Raw genomic sequence first — 5,162 nt, 5'->3', positions numbered from 1 at the left:
CCTCAGAGCATGCGCAGACCAGCTGGCCGGTGTGTTTACGGACATATTCAATCAATCCCTATACCAGTCTGCTGTTCCCACATGCTTCAAGAGGGCCACCATTGTTCCTGTTCCCAAGAAAGCTAAGGTAACTGAGCTAAACGACTACCGCCCCGTAGCACTCACATCCGTCATCATGAAGTGCTTTGAGAGACTAGTCAAGGACCATATCACCTCCACCCTACCTGACACCCTTGACCCACTCCAATTTGCTTACCGCCCAAATAGGTCCACAGACGATGCAATCTCAACCACACTGCACACTGCCCTAACCCATCTGGACAAGAGGAATACCTATGTGAGAATGCTGTTCATCGACTACAGCTCGGCATTCAACACCATAGTACCCTCCAAGCTCGTCATCAAGCTCGAGACCCTGGGTCTCGACCCCGCCCTGTGCAACTGGGTACTGGACTTCCTGACGGGCCGCCCCCAGGTGGTGAGGGTAGGCAACAACATCTCCTCCCCGCTGATCCTCAACACTGGGGCCCCACAAGGGTGCGTTCTGAGCCCTCTCCTGTACTCCCTGTTCACCCACGACTGCGTGGCCATGCACGCCTCCAACTCAATCATCAAGTTTGCGGACGACACAACAGTGGTAGGCTTGATTACCAACAACGACGAGACGGCCTACAGGGAGGAGGTGAGGGCCCTCGGAGTGTGGTGTCAGGAAAATAACCTCACACTCAACGTCAACAAAACTAAGGAGATGATTGTGGACTTCAGGAAACAGCAGAGGGAACACCCCCATCCACATCGATGGAACAGTAGTGGAGAGGGTAGCAAGTTTTAAGTTCCTCGGCATACACATCACAGACAAACTGAATTGGTCCACTCACACAGACAGCATCGTGAGGAAGGCGCATCAGCGCCTCTTCAACCTCAGGAGGCTGAAGAAATTTGGCTTGTCACCAAAAGCACTCACAAACTTCTACAGATGCACAATCGAGAGCATCCTGGCGGGCTGTATCACCGCCTGGTATGGCAACTGCACCGCCCTCAACCGTAAGGCTCTCCAGAGGGTAGTGAGGTCTGCACAACGCATCACCGGGGGCAAACTACCTGCCCTCCAGGACACCTACACCACCCGATGCTACAGGAAGGCCATAAAGATCATCAAGGACATCAACCACCTGAGCCACTGCCTGTTCACCCCGCTGCCATCCAGAAGGCGAGGTCAGTACAGGTGCATCAAAGCTGGGACCGAGAGACTGAAAAACAGCTTCTATCTCAAGGCCATCAGACTGTTAAACAGCCACCACTAACATTGAGTGGCTACTGCCAACACACTGTCAATGACACTGACTCTACTCTAGCCACTTTAATCATGGGAATTGATGGGAAATGATGTAAATATATCACTAGCCACTTTAAACAATGCTACCTTATATAATGTTACTTACCCTACATTGTTCATCTCATATGCATACGTTGATACTGTACTCTATATCATCGACTGCATCCTTATGTAATACATGTATCACTAGCCACTTTAACTATGCCACTTGGTTTACATACTTATCTCATATGTATATACTGTACTCGATATCATCTACTGTATCTTGCCTATGCTGCTCTGTACCATCACTCATTCATATATCCTTATGTACATATTCTTTATCCCCTTACACTGTGTATGACAGTAGTTTTTTTTGGAATTGTTAGTTAGATTACTTGCTCGTTATTACTGCATTGTCGGAACTAGAAGCACAAGCATTTCGCTACACTCGCATTAACATCTGCTAACCATGTGTATGTGACAAATAAAATTTGATTTGATTTGATTTGATTTGAGAGGACGTTAGCCCGGCCAGAGCTGCGCTGGAGGACAAAAACACACTGACCTTTCAGTATGAAGGAAGATTAGAGGGGTTAGTAGGTAGAGTGTAGAGGACTTTAGCCCGGCCAGAGCTGCGCTGGAGGACAAAAACACACTGACCTTTCAGTATGAAGGAAGATTAGAGGGGTTAGTAGGTAGAGTGTAGAGGACGTTAGCCCGGCCAGAGCTGCGCTGGAGGACAAAAACACACTGACCTTTCAGTATGAAGGAAGATTAGAGGGGTTAGTAGGTAGAGTGTAGAGGACTTTAGCCCGGCCAGAGCTGCGCTGGAGGACAAAAACACACTGACCTTTCAGTATGAAGGAAGATTAGAGGGGTTAGTAGGTAGAGTGTAGAGGACTTTAGCCCGGCCAGAGCTGCGCTGGAGGACAAAAACACACTGACCTTTCAGTATGAAGGAAGATTAGAGGGGTTAGTAGGTAGAGTGTAGAGGACTTTAGCCCGGCCAGAGCTGCGCTGGAGGACAAAAACACACTGACCTTTCAGTATGAAGGAAGATTAGAGGGGTTAGTAGGTAGAGTGTAGAGGACTTTAGCCCGGCCAGAGCTGCGCTGGAGGACAAAAACACACTGACCTTTCAGTATGAAGGAAGATTAGAGGGGTTAGTAGGTAGAGTGTAGAGGACTTTAGCCCGGCCAGAGCTGCGCTGGAGGACAAAAACACACTGACCTTTCAGTATGAAGGAAGATTAGAGGGGTTAGTAGGTAGAGTGTAGAGGACTTTAGCCCGGCCAGAGCTGCGCTGGAGGACAAAAACACACTGACCTTTCAGTATGAAGGAAGATTAGAGGGGTTAGTAGGTAGAGTGTAGAGGACTTTAGCCCGGCCAGAGCTGCGCTGGAGGACAAAAACACACTGACCTTTCAGTATGAAGGAAGATTAGAGGGGTTAGTAGGTAGAGTGTAGAGGACTTTAGCCCGGCCAGAGCTGCGCTGGAGGACAAAAACACACTGACCTTTCAGTATGAAGGAAGATTAGAGGGTTAGTAGGTAGAGTGTAGAGGACTTTAGCCCGGCCAGAGCTGCGCTGGAGGACAAAAACACACTGACCTTTCAGTATGAAGGAAGATTAGAGGGTTAGTAGGTAGAGTGTAGAGGACTTTAGCCCGGCCAGAGCTGCGCTGGAGGACAAAAACACACTGACCTTTCAGTATGAAGGAAGATTAGAGGGGTTAGTAGGTAGAGTGTAGAGGACTTTAGCCCGGCCAGAGCTGCGCTGGAGGACAAAAACACACTGACCTTTCAGTATGAAGGAAGATTAGAGGGGTTAGTAGGTAGAGTGTAGAGGACTTTAGCCCGGCCAGAGCTGCGCTGGAGGACAAAAACACACTGACCTTTCAGTATGAAGTAGAAGATTAGAGGGGTTAGTAGGTAGAGTGTAGAGGACTTTAGCCCGGCCAGAGCTGCGCTGGAGGACAAAAACACACTGACCTTTCAGTATGAAGGAAGATTAGAGGGTTAGTAGGTAGAGTGTAGAGGACTTTAGCCCGGCCAGAGCTGCGCTGGAGGACAAAAACACACTGACCTTTCAGTATGAAGGAAGATTAGAGGGGTTAGTAGGTAGAGTGTAGAGGACTTTAGCCCGGCCAGAGCTGCGCTGGAGGACAAAAACACACTGACCTTTCAGTATGAAGGAAGATTAGAGGGTTAGTAGGTAGAGTGTAGAGGACTTAGCCCGGCCAGAGCTGCGCTGGAGGACAAAAACACACTGACCTTTCAGTATGAAGGAAGATTAGAGGGGTTAGTAGGTAGAGTGTAGAGGACGTTAGCCCGGCCAGAGCTGCGCTGGAGGACAAAAACACACTGACCTTTCAGTATGAAGGAAGATTAGAGGGGTTAGTAGGTAGAGTGTAGAGGACTTTAGCCCGGCCAGAGCTGCGCTGGAGGACAAAAACACACTGACCTTTCAGTATGAAGGAAGATTAGAGGGGTTAGTAGGTAGAGTGTAGAGGACTTTAGCCCGGCCAGAGCTGCGCTGGAGGACAAAAACACACTGACCTTTCAGTATGAAGGAAGATTAGAGGGGTTAGTAGGTAGAGTGTAGAGGACTTTAGCCCGGCCAGAGCTGCGCTGGAGGACAAAAACACACTGACCTTTCAGTATGAAGGAAGATTAGAGGGGTTAGTAGGTAGAGTGTAGAGGACTTTAGCCCGGCCAGAGCTGCGCTGGAGGACAAAAACACACTGACCTTTCAGTATGAAGGAAGATTAGAGGGGTTAGTAGGTAGAGTGTAGAGGACTTTAGCCCGCCAGAGCTGCGAGGACAAAAAAAAAACACACTGACCTTTCAGTATGAAGGAAGATTAGAGGGGTTAGTAGGTAGAGTGTAGAGGACTTTAGCCCGGCCAGAGCTGCGCTGGAGGACAAAAACACACACTGACCTTTCAGTATGAAGGAAGATTAGAGGGGTTAGTAGGTAGAGTGTAGAGGACTTTAGCCCGGCCAGAGCTGCGCTGGAGGACAAAAACACACTGACCTTTCAGTATGAAGGAAGATTAGAGGGGTTAGTAGGTAGAGTGTAGAGGACTTTAGCCCGGCCAGAGCTGCGCTGGAGGACAAAAACACACTGACCTTTCAGTATGAAGGAAGATTAGAGGGTTAGTAGGTAGAGTGTAGAGGACTTTAGCCCGGCCAGAGCTGCGCTGGAGGACAAAAACACACTGACCTTTCAGTATGAAGGAAGATTAGAGGGGTTAGTAGGTAGAGTGTAGAGGACTTTAGCCCGGCCAGAGCTGCGCTGGAGGACAAAAACACACTGACCTTTCAGTATGAAGGAAGATTAGAGGGGTTAGTAGGTAGAGTGTAGAGGACTTTAGCCCGGCCAGAGCTGCGCTGGAGGACAAAAACACACTGACCTTTCAGTATGAAGGAAGATTAGAGGGGTTAGTAGGTAGAGTGTAGAGGACTTTAGCCCGGCCAGAGCTGCGCTGGAGGACAAAAACACACTGACCTTTCAGTATGAAGGAAGATTAGAGGGGTTAGTAGGTAGAGTGTAGAGGACTTTAGCCCGGCCAGAGCTGCGCTGGAGGACAAAAACACACTGACCTTTCAGTATGAAGGAAGATTAGAGGGGTTAGTAGGTAGAGTGTAGAGGACGTTAGCCCGGCCAGAGCTGCGCTGGAGGACAAAAACACACTGACCTTTCAGTATGAAGGAAGATTAGAGGGTTAGTAGGTAGAGTGTAGAGGACTTTAGCCCGGCCAGAGCTGCGCTGGAGGACAAAAACACACTGACCTTTCAGTATGAAGGAAGATTAGAGGGGTTAGTAGGTAGAGTGTAGAGGACT

Source organism: Oncorhynchus tshawytscha, linkage group LG07 (genome assembly GCF_018296145.1).
Source record: "Oncorhynchus tshawytscha isolate Ot180627B linkage group LG07, Otsh_v2.0, whole genome shotgun sequence".
NCBI lineage: Eukaryota > Metazoa > Chordata > Actinopteri > Salmoniformes > Salmonidae > Oncorhynchus > Oncorhynchus tshawytscha.
The sequence above is the reverse complement of the archived record's forward strand: the minus strand, read 5'-3'. Positions refer to the sequence as shown.